The 14,967-nt window shown below is 39.1% G+C and overlaps 1 protein-coding gene across 5 annotated transcripts in view; it reads right to left on the reverse strand.

Moving 5' to 3' along the window:
• The window catches only part of LOC136846756 (paired box protein Pax-5-like), a 249,488-nt gene extending 236,315 nt beyond the window's left edge, over positions 1 to 13,173 (reverse strand). For all 5 annotated transcript variants that reach the window (XM_067117960.1, XM_067117962.1, XM_067117956.1 and 2 more), the window contains exon 1: positions 12,500 to 13,173. The gene's annotated coding sequence lies outside the window, so the exon portion shown is untranslated. The remainder of the gene's footprint in view (positions 1 to 12,499) is intronic.
• Between the last annotated feature and the right edge of the window lie 1,794 nt (positions 13,174 to 14,967).

Below are 14,967 nucleotides of genomic sequence, written 5' to 3' on the forward strand. Positions count from 1 at the left end.
CTCAACAAAATTTACATATCACTGCATCTGACGCACACATCTTTCCTCACTAAGAAAAAAAAAATTATCGCAATGCTTTATAATAACAACATGCTATAGGCAAGTCCATATTATTACCACGACACAAATTGACGATTGCACTGGGAGTAATGACGATCTCCTGACGACGCCAGAGAGAGAGAGAGAAAAGTGCATTAGAGACAGTTCTGAAATGCTTCGATTAACTTTTTATCTTCCTTTTCTTCCGAGGGGCATTCCAATTTCTTGAAACTGGTTTTCTTAATGTTCTTTTGAAGGCTGTGCTAGCGCGTCTGGGAGTAAATCCATTAGCTTCTTATACCCTTCCGGTTACTCTTTGCTGAGTGGACCGGAGGAGGGCGGTGGGAGATTTTGGAAACCTGTCAGACCTGAGGCCAGAAGGTTTTTAAGCGGGTGGCCGAATGTCAGGGGTGGAAGGAGGGTCGATCTGAAAATTTTCCCTCTCCCTCACCTAAAATAGTCATTTTTAGAATTATTATTATTATTATTATTGTTATTATTATTATTCAGATGATGAACCGTATTTACACGGAACAAGCCCACCACAGGGGACACTGACTTGAAATTCAATTTTCCAAAGAATATGGTGCTCATTTGACCGAAGTAACTTGAAATTCAAGCTTCCAAAGAATATGGTGCTCATTTGACCGAAGTAACAGAGGGTAACAGAAAATACAAAAAAGTAGAGATCAGTAACTGGAAAAGAAAAAAAAAATGAAAAAATAAATAAATAGAAAAAAAAATGTAAGCAAATTATAAAATACACGGAAAACGCGTTTCAATAAAAATAATCGGAAATAAATCGCGTACGCCCGGACATAAATCAATGTTTGAGTCGACGGCTGACATGGGGCTAGCAACTGACCTGTTGCCACCGCGCCGGCATAAGATCGCCGATACTGCTCCTCTAAACGGCTAATCACAACAGTGCGTATCTCGATAGACAGACACACAGACAGCCAGCCAGCCAGCCAGACGGACGGACGGACAAACCGTAATAACCATCATCGACTGGAGAACAGCGTGGCACGCTATCTCAAATAACATCAGTGACGACCCGAAGAGAAGTTCTCTCAGGGGGCCACCACAGAATGCTATCATGTGATCCAATCTTTCAAGAGGCCATTATTCAAATCCTTCGCTACCGCCGTCGTCTCCTTCGGATGCTGGAGCGAGCTCTCACAAGACCGAGGAATGACGCACGTCCGACTGGTGGGAAATACTTTCGATTCCAGTCGCGTCTCTCGGACGACAATTTCTATCTACACGAGAAGCGCAGCGGTTCGAGGAGGAGGAGATGTGCCTTCTTCTTTCCTCAGTTGAATCCCTCCTTACCTTCTCCTCTCTCTCTCTCTTTTTTTTTTTCTCTCCCTCTTTCACAGAACTCGACTGTGATCGAGCAATCCGCTTAAGGGATGTCACATCTTGCTTTTAGCTTTTAAAGATTAAGTTGAGAAAGGGTGCCAGGCAAAATCATTCGGAAATTCTAGGTGTTGGGGGTGAAGGGGCGGTTGAGCAATGCGTAAGTGCAAGTGCAATGGTAAAGCGAATGGCCCCAGAAGAGTAGAAGAGAATCGCACAAAGGATTTTCACCTGATGTCAATTCTTGATTTGGTGCAACAGCCAAAAGGGTTTGAGGCGAGGGGGTTGGGGGAGGGGATTTCTATACCAGGCCATTCCTCCAGACTTTGCATAAATCTCTTTATGAAAAGTCAAGGTTAAAAACATTCCGGGTATTTTGGCGAGGAGGGGGGAAGGGGGGACTCTTTACGTCCGGTACCGTGTCACCGCTCCATCAATAAACGACAGAGAGATCGGTGGATAATGGGGGCTCGTTCGGATACCGAAGTTCGTTTTTTCACTCTGATATTTCTAGATGAAAGGATTTTAATGGAATCGGTATCGTGGATCTTCTGGGGGGAAGGAATGACCTGCAGAAGAAGGATAAGAAAAAGAGAAGAAGAGAAAAGTTTTTGAATACTTGAGCAAACGTAACTAGCCGCAGGACATTACAAGGTCCACTTGAGAAGTGAATGTTTTAAAAGTCTCTCTCTCGAGCACTACTAATATTCTGGGGCTCATTAGCATTCTCAAAGCCTGACTTTAAAATGATGCTGTTAGCTGTTGCTATGTTAAACAGAGCGGTTGAATGCTAATTGAATAAAAGACGAACGGCAAACACTGAAATCAGGTAAATTTTTCCCTCTTTGCAGGTTCAGTTTACAGAGATTTACGATCTGTTGAACTGAATTGAATATGAGATCAGGCAAATTTTTCCCTCTTTGCAGGTTCAGTTTTAAAGAGATTTACGATCTGTTGAACTGAATTGAATATAGAATTTAGGCCAGAGGCCAAGTAATGGAACCTATGAGGTCATTCAGCGCTGAAACGGAAATTGACAGTAAAAGGTTTGAAAGTTGTAACAGGAGGAAAACCTCAAATCAGTTGCACTATGAATCAATTGTTAGGAGAGGGTGGAAAGTAAGATGGAAGAAAGAGAATACGAAAGGAGGTACAGTAAAAGAAACGAAAGGGGTTGCACGCTGCAAAGACCCTTAAGTTAATGCCTACAGTGCACCGCATAAGGTGCACTGACGGCACTAACCCCCTAACGGGGATTTACGATCTGCTGGCGGAAACGATCAGTAATCTTGTGAAACGATTAGTTTGCTTATTGTTATGAAATACTGAATTCCATACCTAGACACATTAACATGAGAGATTTAAGATTTGTTAGCTGAAGTAATAATAAGGTTTGTGAGCTAAAGTAATCAGTCATCTCGTGAAATGATTGTTTTTTTTTTTTTTAGTTATAAGGATTTTAAATGAAATATCTAGACACAATTACATATTATAATTTTAGCAGGCATACCTGTATATGCCGTGCTGAAGACTGGCTGTTAAATTCTTCGTTCAGTATTTTTCGATAAATATAAAATGGGAATTTATCAGAATGTTAACATTCCCAGTTAATCATGAATTAATAATGTAAGTGATATTCCCAGTACCATAATTCTGTTGTATATCATGTTTATTTTGTTGATGTCATTCTCAGTGAGAGATGATTTTTATAGGTTTTATTATACCTGAACAATGTTGAAATTATCGCAACTATTACGCCCAGCAAGTATCGCAATACAATAAATATAAATAAACATATTGCAGTACTTGAAACAGTATGATGCATATTCTGATGTATGGTAATAATTTCGATGATTCCAACATTGCGGAATTAGAATAAAACCCATTAAAGGCATCTCTCGGCAAAAAGGACATTAAAGCAATCAAATTATGCAACAAAGATATGAAACTGCAAAAACTCAGGCCCCAGAAAAATCTGCCTTTATCATATACAATATTCTTCACTGTTCGAAAGTGTGGAAATATTGAAGCGAATGATTAAGAAATGACTTACTACTAATCTGTTAACTGATTGATTTGTGGCTATTAAAACTGGCGTCACAACATCCAGGTTATTGACGCCTTACGCTGTTTAAAGAAGCAAGTATTTACAACGAAAAAAAAAAATTTTTTTGCTTTCAGTTTTTTATTTTATTTTTTTTTTTTCTGCTCGTTCAGGGTACGGTTTGATTTGGAGGTATCTTCGGTACGTAGGAGTCGAGGTATAAACAAATGACAATTGAGACCCTCTCCTCCAGGCGGAGATAGGTGAGCTGATGCGTCGAGGCTTCGACGCCTATATATGCTTATCGGCGTCTCATTAAAAACCCAGCAAGTGTTAAATTCTTCCGCCGCGGCCGAACCAGATGGCCTGGTAAAAGTAAACACAGAGACGTCTTGGATAGGTTAAAAGCGGACGCAATAATTTGCACTTTTCCGTACCGAATCTGACGACAATGGAAGCGATAGCAATAAAATAAACGATTTATATGAAGTGGCTTCTGTCATTTAAGAAGTCTATATGCTTGCAAAACCAACAAAACCGGCGTCCATTGAAGGTTTAACGATGTTATTTAATTTGTTAGGGATCATAAAGGCAAATACAATTCAGCGAATTATATGCAGTTCAAAATGAAGACTGGTAATTACTGAATTATCTCTTATTGTTTCTTTAGTAATTATATATTCAACACGAAAGTCACAGAGCTAAAAGGGGTCCAAAATATGACATGTTCAAATAGCATTATTTCACTGAAAGGACGAAAGGGTACCGATAATCAAAGTCTTTTCAGAAATCCCTTCTCCTCTCTCTCTCTCTCTCTCTCTCTCTCTCTCTCTCTCTCTCTCTCTCTCTTCCCGAATCGGATGGCTGTTTTGAAAAACAGAAGTTACTTAGTAAAGAAACATCGGTTTACATTTATTTTCTAATACCGACATTTTAACAATCGTAATGTCGGCAGCTTCAATCACGTTTTAGATATAAAGGCGTAAGCAATTCATATAACAGGATATACCACATAAGTCGGCAACGCCTGGCGATGAGAATACGGAAGCAGCGTTCGAAATTAGTATGAGTTTTAGCAGGAAATATCACGAAGAAAGGATGTATGAAAATCGCGAGGTCAAAACACGCTTCCGCGCAAAGGAAGGTAAAAAATATATAAAATAAAAAAAATACATATAAAATAAAAAAAAAACGGAAATGGAAAAAGGAAGTGAGGATAAAAACGTAATCGAATTCGGGGATAAAAATTGGACGCGATTTTGGCAAAATCGAAGAAATGGGTTGATTCTAGAGGCGATTATGGGGGAGGTTCTGTTGAAATTGGAACTGGAATATAGTAAAATTTAGACCCCAAAACCGAGCTTTGGGACCTATGAGGTCATTCAGCGCTGACAATAATGTTGGAACAATAGTGAGGAGATGGTTGAGGAAAGTTAGATCGAAGAAAGAGAATATGAACGGAGGTACAGTAAAAGATATGAAAGGGGTTGCAACTAGGGGCCATGGAAAGGACGCCACAAAGAACCTTAAGTAATGCCTACAGCGCACCGCGCGAGGTGCACTGACGGGACCACCTCTCTACGGGCATGGCTACGTTGAAAAGGCGTGCGAGGTGGGCATGAATACGGTCCTTCAAAGGCGTCATCGTCTATGAATGAAAGTAGCTGATTGGCGGTGACACAAACAGGGGAGAAGTTTTCCCCAGTTAATTGCACAAGGACATGACGATTTGGAGGGTGACCGTTGGGGTGGCTACGGGGAAGGGGGGAAGTAGTACTTCCACAATAATTAACCCCTCGGCGTCTTTCCTGTGGCCAATTACGCGTTATTAACGGGAGTGAGTGTACAACGTCCCTGCGAAGAGAAATTTCGACTGACCATGACTATAGGACTCTAATTACCCGAGGAGAGAGAGAGAGAGAGAGAGAGAGAGAGAGAGAGAGAGAGAGAGAGAGAAGAAGCCCCTCGAATCACGTATGTAATTGCATACATGCATACACACATACACATATATATATATACATTATATACATATATATACATATACGTATATGTATATTCGTTTGTAAATACATATGTGTAAACGATACAGAGACACGTTAAAAACGGCAATTACTTATTTCCGCCGCTGATCCCGTTTCTCACAACTACAGAAAATGTTTAGACGAAGAATAATCCGTTTTACACTTTTAGCGGCACTTCGTAAATGTATTACATAATTAAATGACGTACAAGCTACTTTAGGACATCAAATGACGCAAAATAAATAAAAAAAATATTAATACGCTGCCGATCGTTAGTTGTAAAGAATGCTGAGCTTATATCGTACCGTTGAACGCAGATATTCGCTACATATATTCCGATAAAATATAAAATTATCTTTTAGGTTAATTGCAACGTAATAAGAGGGTAAGAGACAGCGTTCGTTATGCTTATAAAGTAACCAGAAAACGCTCCTCCGGCAAGGGATACCCCGAGTTCGATGAATACACAACAAAGCAAACGCATTATATGAGACAAATGCATTCACCTCGCTTAAGATTGGCGCAAAGTATCCTAAGGGAATTGCACTCCTCGGACCTCTGCGCTTTCGTATGACTCGGGCATCAGAACGAAATGGGTATGCATATATATATATATATATATATATATATATATATATATATATATATATATATATATATATATATATATATATATATATATAATAAGTAGTAAGTAGTTTCCTCTTGTGTGCACTATGTGAACGCGCATGCGCAGATAAGGCTTAGACACGAAAATGGATAACAAACTAGAGATGAGCGCAGAAGCATAAAATGAAAGATATACGAGTAGTAGCGAGAGAGAGAGAGAGAGAGAGAGAGAGAGAGAGAGAGAGAGAGAGAGGTAAGCAGAAAAGTAGGTGGGTCACGTTCTGGCAGGTGGGCATGTCGGATGAGAGTGAGGGTACAGGGTATATACTCGCTCCGGGTGGTGGTGGTGGTCCCATCATCATCCCGGTGAGACGGGGAGGGAGGGAGGGAGGGAGGGGGGGGTGATCGAGGTTGGTCTCCCTGACTTCAGGTTCCCAGTCCTTTCTGTTCTAGATGGAGCTCAGTCGGAGGAGAGAAGCGGTCGCCGAAGGTTGTGCGTCCCGTCTCTCGCCGCAGACCAACGATGATTTACGTTTTCCTTTATCGTTCGTCTCCTTTTTCCTGTCTCTTCGGATTTCCTGGCCGCCAGTATCCGTTTCGTTGAATCAACTTTACCGCTTCTTTTTTTCTTTTTACTGTAACCGCTGTATAAGTAGCGTGAATTTTCTTACGCTACTTTAATAGGTCACAGAGCTCGGAGAGCATGAAGCGAAAAATGAGACAAGGAATTTAACTGATAAATGGACGCACAATTATAAACTGGCCGTTTTACTGAATTACTTTTTGAGAAATGTTTTCAAACGTATTAAAAGCTAATATTAAACTGAACAATTTTCTAGCTAGGACAATTCGAGCTAGAAAATTGTTATATATGATATGAAATAAAGAATAAATACACATATAGCAATACGTTGAAAAGCTACTATAGAATATACCATTTTACGTAATTCCAGATAAATCCTTAACTGAAATGAGTTCAAATTAAAATTGTAAAGATAATATACTAGCTACATAAAGTCTTCTCCATATCTTCGACGTTTTGATAGAGAGCATATCAGTATATCGCAGAATTCTGTCTTGAGTATGTATGTATTTATGTAGGTATGTATGTATGTGTGTATATCTATGTATGTATGTAGGTGCGGGCAAAAGAAGGGCGGGGCCGGTGAATGGAGTAGTGATGGGGACCCAACAGCTTCCTGCGGAACTGGTCGGCCACCGTCGGGCAATGAGAGAGAGAGAGAGAGAGAGAGAGAGAGAGAGAGAGAGAGAGAGAGAGCAACTACAGCCTTCTAAGTGATTTCTGATTTTGACTCTAGCATACATCTTTATCCTACTACTTACTTTTGTAGGTATGTAGAATAAGATGTGTTTTCAAATCTGGGGTTTAGGCAGGCAGAGAGAGAGAGAGAGAGAGAGAGAGAGAGAGAGAGAGAGAGAGAGAGAGAGAGAAACTACAGCCTTCTAGGTGATTTTTGATTTTGACTCTAGCATACAACTTTATCCTACCACTTACTTATGTAGGTATGTATAATAAAATGTGTGTTTTCAAATCTACGGGTTAGGTATTACATGAAAAGCAAACATCCTACAGTAGAGAGAGAGAGAGAGAGAGAGAGAGAGAGAGAGAGAGAGAGAGAGAGAGAGAGAGAGTACAGTGTTCTAAATGTTATATTTCTTCTTTTTTAGTCTAGCATAAATCTTTATCTTATGTAAGTATGTAGAATAAAACCGTGTTTTTTTTTCTCTTTGATAGTTCGAATTTTTAAAGTTATTATCCACTGGGAAATGATCTAAACCCTTAATGTAGAACCCCGTATCCCCAAAGGGCTTACGAACACTGGGAAATAGGGATATAATGCAGAATTATAGAGGCTTAATAGTTTATCATCACATTACGCAAAATGAAGTTTTCAGCTCAGAAGGGAAATGGAATGACACTCATAAATAATGTGTGGGTGCGTGCGCGCGAGCTTCTCTCTCTATCTCTCTTATATATATATATATATATATATATATATATATATATATATATATATATATATATATATATATATACTGTATATATATATGTATATATATTATATAATGTACAGATAATCATACATACATACACACACATATATGTATTTTTTATCACCTATGTCATCTTATTGATTCCCAAATAGGAACTTTAGCAAGTACCTTGATTGTGAAAAATAGAACTTTGACAAGTACCTTGATTGTGAAGAATGGAACTTTGGCAAGTACCTTGATTGTGAAGAATGGAACTTTGGCAAATACCTTGATTGTGAAGAATGGAACTTTGGCAAGTACCTTGATTGTGAAGAATGGAACTTTGGCAAGTACCTTGATTGTGAAGAATGAAACTTTGGCAAGTACCTTGATTGTGAAGAATACAAATTCACTGTTGGCTTGAAGCATCAACTATGAAATACTTTACTGCAACAATGAATCTATCAACGAGACGAAGCAATTCAACCTGTTAAAAATTTCTCCTCCTAGGAGTTCTTTGTGCCTGGAGCCATTTCATGGTAAAATATTCCAGAGTATTTATCATCCTTTATAAAAAAAATAATATGCTACAGAACACGCACGAATCCATTTTCCAACCGTTTTCAGCCTCTGTCTTAAGCATTAAGCTTAGTTATCAATTTTAAGGGGACGAGACGTCTTTATATTTGCTAGTTGCATCAGCTTTCATCATACATGATAAGAGATCAGCCGTTATTTCAAACACTACAGAATCTTTAGCTCACTTCAGACTTGCAAGTAGCTTTAAATAATACGGGTTTCCAATGCTGCAGTCTTTAATATCAAGAGTCAGCCTTTTCGAAGCAAGCATGACGATGGATGGACGCATCTGCTCGTCCTCCTCCCCCACCTTACCATTCAACGGAAGTGAGAGGGTGGAGGAGGGGCGGGCGAGGAAGGAATATTCGATAAAAGGGACGTACGGTGTAAAGGAGAAGGACAGGAAGAAGAAGAAGAAGAAGAAGAAGAAAAAGAAGAGAAAGAAGAAGAACACGAATCATTACCATCATTATTTGGTTTGACGAGTTGCGGTTTTCCACTGGCGTTTTGTTGCAACGCCGATGGGCTGCCACTTCGGGCTGAAAGATGTGCGAAAGTGTTTATTTCTTCATGGAAATTTCTCACTCGTGGAAGTCTAATACTCCCTCTGGGATTACTAAGCACACTTGCAATGAGCAGTAATGCTATATATTGTCGGTAATGGCATACTTGTGTTCGACCGCTTCGCTGTTGTCGGTTGATTCGTCTGAAACACTCGAGGGAGGGAGGGAGGGAGGGAGGGATCTCGTGTTCTTTAAATTGTCTTTGTTGTAATTTAATGCAAATCACTCCTCGGATGACAAACATTATGAGTAGAGTACGCTTTATTTTCTAATAAGAAGGAAGATATCATCGATTTTGGTTTGTCGTTTAGATCTGCAGAGACGTTTTCGAAAAATATACAATCAACGAATGCTATAACCCGTACGTTTCCGAATTCATTAGTAATTTTACAACATTTCCTTTTTTGATCTGTGCATACTGTGAGAGTTAGTTCTGCATCCATTTTTGTGGTATCAGTCTTACGTTGTCAATAATACTTTTTACTTGCTAAACCGAATCGAACATAAGTTTCCTACTAAAGCTAGCTTGAAAATTACCCGTGATATCATGCAAATCCACACAAATATACAAACGCGTGTCAGCTCAGATCCATTTCGTCCTTTAAACCGAAAATGGCAAAAAAACATCATTTCCTCTCATTTCCCATTAAACTGGAAGTAAAAGTTAATGGGGCGCGGGGAGAGCAAAAGAGGGCGAGCGCCGTATGCCAAGATAATTGGCGACGAAATGACCGAGGGGCAGGTGGTATTGTTCATATACCCAGCGGTTAGCGAGCCCCGAGCAGAATAACAGAATAACAGACTCCTGTTCGGTATGAGGGGAATGAACATATGCCTTTTATCATTTGTTGTTGACTGTTTTTGGCTCATGGCTAGGGGCCAGCGACGGGTGGTTGGTGAAGTTTATGAGACATTTTGATAACTTCTGTGCCATACTACTTCCCAAAGCTGGATTCGATGTTGACGGGGACAGACCTAACGGCGCCGTTGACAATATAATTTTGTTGTATGGCTGCGGCGACGACACGGCAGATGTTCAGCGGACAAGTGATGACGTAGGTGATGATGATGATGATGATTATGCTGATGGTGGCAGCTTGAGCTGACTATGGGCACGTGGTATATAAAATCTCAAGTCATCATTCCTTGAATATAAGCCGTCGACAGAAGGCGCGATGAGTGAGACGACGCTGGCTATATGAAAATTAAAGGGATTTGTCCATGATTGCCAAAACTACGAAGAGTGACTTAAGATGACAGAGTTTGTTACAGTACAATTTTATGACGAGTCAGTTCCCTGTTCCAGGGAATATGTATCGAGGGCCTAAGGAATGAGCGAGTCAACATTTTCTGAAGTAAATTAGATAGTTTTTAAAGAGAACTGACTAGGGTACAAATGAGATATTACCTCGGAGGATGCGAGAAACGAAAGGTAGTGGATATAAAGGAAATAATCCCTTTCATACAAATATTACAGTATGAATGAACGTAAAATGTAAATATGTATATATATATATATACATATATATATATATATAATGTATATTATATTATATAATATATATGATATATATAATGTATATTATATTATATAATATATATATATAATTATATATTTATATAATTATATATATATATATATATATAATTATATATATTTATATATATATGTATATTATATATTATGTATATATATATATATATATATATATATATATATATATATATATATATATATAATTATATATATTTATATATATATGTATATTATATATATTACATAATATATATATATATATATATTATATATATATATATATATATATATATATATATATATATATATATATATATATATATATATATATATATATATATATATATACAGACAGGAAGACAAACTGGTAGACAGAACTCACATTAAACTAACAGGAATACATTCTACCTATAGGAAATTATTTCAAGAATGAACAAAATACCTGGGAAATACTTTGAATTCTTCATATCTTTATATAGTTCTTCGAGATTATTCAAAAGCGACTTCTGAATGAAACGCACACAACAAAGACTTAAATGAGCATATTTCTTTGTCTGTAATTCCCTGGTAAAAGGAACACTAAGTTATGCCGTCATACAGGTACGAGAACACTTAGCTATCGCGTGCAATCAGCGGAGAGCCGCAAATACAGGCGTTCAAATCCCGCAGAATTTGCACTCTTAAACCATAATCCAGATCAGTTGCATTTTCGTAAATTGTTTAGACTTCGTCTCTCTCAGAAAAGGCCGTAATGTGTTTTTGTCGTCAGGATTTATCCACTGTAGCCTCCACAAACATAGCATTTACCCTCCAAGAATCCCAAAACAAATTCATCGTATTGCAGGCCTTTCAATCCGAACAAATTTCTCGCCTTGCATCATCACAATGGTTTTGTTTTACGATAATCAGCAGGGAGTGATAAACCATAATGCTATCGAAAATCTTTTATGGAAATGCAATGATCTGCTTTCTTTCTGTATCATTGCAATGGCGTTCCCCTTGTCCACTCCATTTCTAGTTATTTCGCAACTGAGGCGAATGCTGACCTTTTGGCAATGATAACGGCTATAATGATAATGCGTAGCAGCAAGTCACCTTTGCTTGTAATGGAGAAGTTTAATATGGAGTCTTAGTGGCGCAATGTAGGTTCTACACGAAAGCTTCGACATTCTTCATTTGATCTGGTTCCTGGAGGAACATAATACCCCAAGGACTGTTCCTTACATTTCCATGACGAAGGAATTGTCACAAATGAAAGTTTTTTTTTTTAAGCCCAACATGATCAGCACAACGGAAGCTGCAGTGATTTAAATAGACGATTTAAAATAGTATCAATGAACAGTACGAGACGTTCGTCAATTTTGTATGAAATTCATGAATGCACAACCACTGAAAAATCGTCTAAAACCATCGTCCCGCTGAATTCTGCTAGCTAAACTTCTACAGAACTTGATTCTGGTGCGAATTCCTTTCGTGGAACTGAGACGAAAATCAGATCACTATCTCGCGCGCGTTGAAATCCCCACAGCAGCGAACCACTATTCTCGCGTTTTGTGTACCCGTTACGACAAAAATCATTTACGTGGATAGTGATGCAACCAAATTCCTGACACGATAAAGCGACGAGCAGAGCGAGTGACGGTGGAGGCTAACTTTCAAATTCTGCTGCGAGAAATCGGAGGAGTGAGAAGGAAGAGGAGAAAATGAAGCATAAGACGAACAGGACTGCTGGAATGATGATACTTACAATTACAGGTGATCCTTGGCATACAAACGAATTATTTCCATAAATGTTCATAGAAATTTCTCACCAAGTCACTTGAACCACTGACTTTTTACCATCTACTGTTTCTCTTTCTTTCTTTTCTTATGGATTTTGCCTCATAAGAATGTCAAACCGACATACGCGTCACCATTCACTATGTTCTCATCAGCTCACTTTAATTTCAGTGCACAGTGGTGCTGATTACTTAGCGCCTCTTACTGTACGTGAACCAAATCTCCTTGCATACCTGCTCAAGAGATTCAGGTTTACTTATAATTTGACAAGCACAATCCTTTGCACAAAACAAGTTCACACTATTCCGTTAAGAGAAATTCTCTCCTAACATATTCTGGCGTACCACAGTCCTCATGAGATTTGGAAATCCACGACAGAAATACTCCTCTCAATTGCAATACAAGGCTGACTTGTCTTCTCTATTCGGATACGTTGCATCAGCACCTCCTACGAGGGACACGAGATATCCAGAACGTCGATTTCGGCCCAAAAGGCAATCGAAAACAAATATACACACTGAGGGCCACACTACTGGGAAGAGAGAAAAGGGAGGGAGAGAAAGAAGTGGTTCGGCTCGGCTGATATCTGCAACAGCAAGTGAAACGCGCGACTGGCCGAGCAAGCGGCTGCCACTCAACTGTGCGAAGACAGTGGGCCCCCACAACCGCCCTGGAGTATGCACGCCACGCACCGCCCCCTTCTCCTACTAACCTGCACCGCCCCCTTCTTTGCCGGACCGCCCTTACACGTTTCCTTATCGCCACCCAAAACCCCCCCTGCAAATGGCCCCGCCTCTCACACCCGTCATGCTTACTGGACACTATAACAGGCAACCGCACTGCTAACATCTCTCATAGCTTCTCAAACAAATTGACAATTCAGCGCCTTTCACAGAAGGCGTAAACATAAGCAGAGCTGCGCCCAGGGAAGCTGATCCTCAAATACACAGAACCACACCAACGGGCTTTGATTTCCCAAAAGCATTTTCATTACCTCAGTAACTAAAGGCAGTCGAGTCTTTCCTGAACTCGAAGTGGCATTAGAGTTGCCTGAGGCGCTCTTGGTTGATGATTAGAAGTGTGGAGGAGGGAACTCCACTGTTTCAATGTGGTACCGCCTTCTCACATCGTCACGCCCGCGATTGGTGGTGTGACGTCATTAATGCCCCCGCCCCCCTCGCCGTAGAGAACCCCCCGCTAACAAGGCACAGTAGCACACGACAAGGCCTCAGCGCCTGACGTGTCTTCAGATCGAGTCGTTTGTCGTCGTCCCAGCACTCCGGTCAGGAAGTTTGTTCTTGGTCACTCTCAGCTTCCCGAGCTCCCGTGAATCGCCACCGCCATCGCCTTCGTCTACAGAGTTGGAAAGCTTCATAGATTTTGTCGGTTTATTTATTTTGTATCAATATTACCTTGTGCAACTCCAAAGTATAACTTCCCTAGAATATATATCCCCCTTTGTTATTAATTGCTGCGCTATAATATTCACTGAAATCTTCAAAACTGTCACTTGAAACTTCCATAGGCTGCTCAAACCACAAAAAGCAGTGAGTAGAATTCATCTATAAACGAAAGTTGCTCTAGGTAATCAAACCAGTTTGCACTAAAACACTTGCTGTCGATGCAACGGAAGCCGAGTTTGCAGTAAGAGGAGTATCTTCATGGTGTGATAAAGAGGTATTAGTATATCTACAGCTAAAACATATCAGAGCAGTGCCTCCCTTTGATATATTGCATTATTAAATCTCTTATTTTCATATTTTCTATATTAACTCATATTTCTACATTAATGTACAGTTTAGTTGCTAGGAAAGTGTATACTACCTAAACTATTCATTGATATATAATATATATATATATATATATATATATATATATATATATATATATATATATATATATATATATTTATATATATATATATATGTTTATATATACAAGATATTTTACGCTATGCCTCAGTCTCAGAGAATTGTAAAATATCAAATCGTCATATCCTGTTTCTGTCCAGCTTCTGATGTTTGTTTTAGCCTAGACTTGTGTTGAAACATGGTTTTCTCACAGTCTCAGTTGATGAACAAACCAGTCAAGTGTTTGTACTCTCTCTCTCTCTCTCTCTCTCTCTCTCTCTCTCTCTCTCTCTCTCTCTCTCTCTCTCTCTCTCTCTGTTCTTTTTATCATAAATTGTTAAAAACCACATTTCCAGGGGTAAAAGCAATACTAATCTGTAAAATAGTGATAAGAAATGCAAAAATCTTTTCTTTTCTTTTGTACTGGACGAAGGTTGAAACTGGCAAAGGCAGACGAGCCTTGGAAGCTCACTCCTTTATTTTTATCTCTTTCAGTACAGGATCTCATGTAAGATCCCTTACACTTTTTTTATGTTTCAGTTATTATTGTCCTCTCGTAAAAAAAGCCAGTTTAAGTGGCCACAAT

The sequence above is a fragment of the Macrobrachium rosenbergii genome, chromosome 15 (genome assembly GCF_040412425.1).
Source record: "Macrobrachium rosenbergii isolate ZJJX-2024 chromosome 15, ASM4041242v1, whole genome shotgun sequence".
NCBI lineage: Eukaryota > Metazoa > Arthropoda > Malacostraca > Decapoda > Palaemonidae > Macrobrachium > Macrobrachium rosenbergii.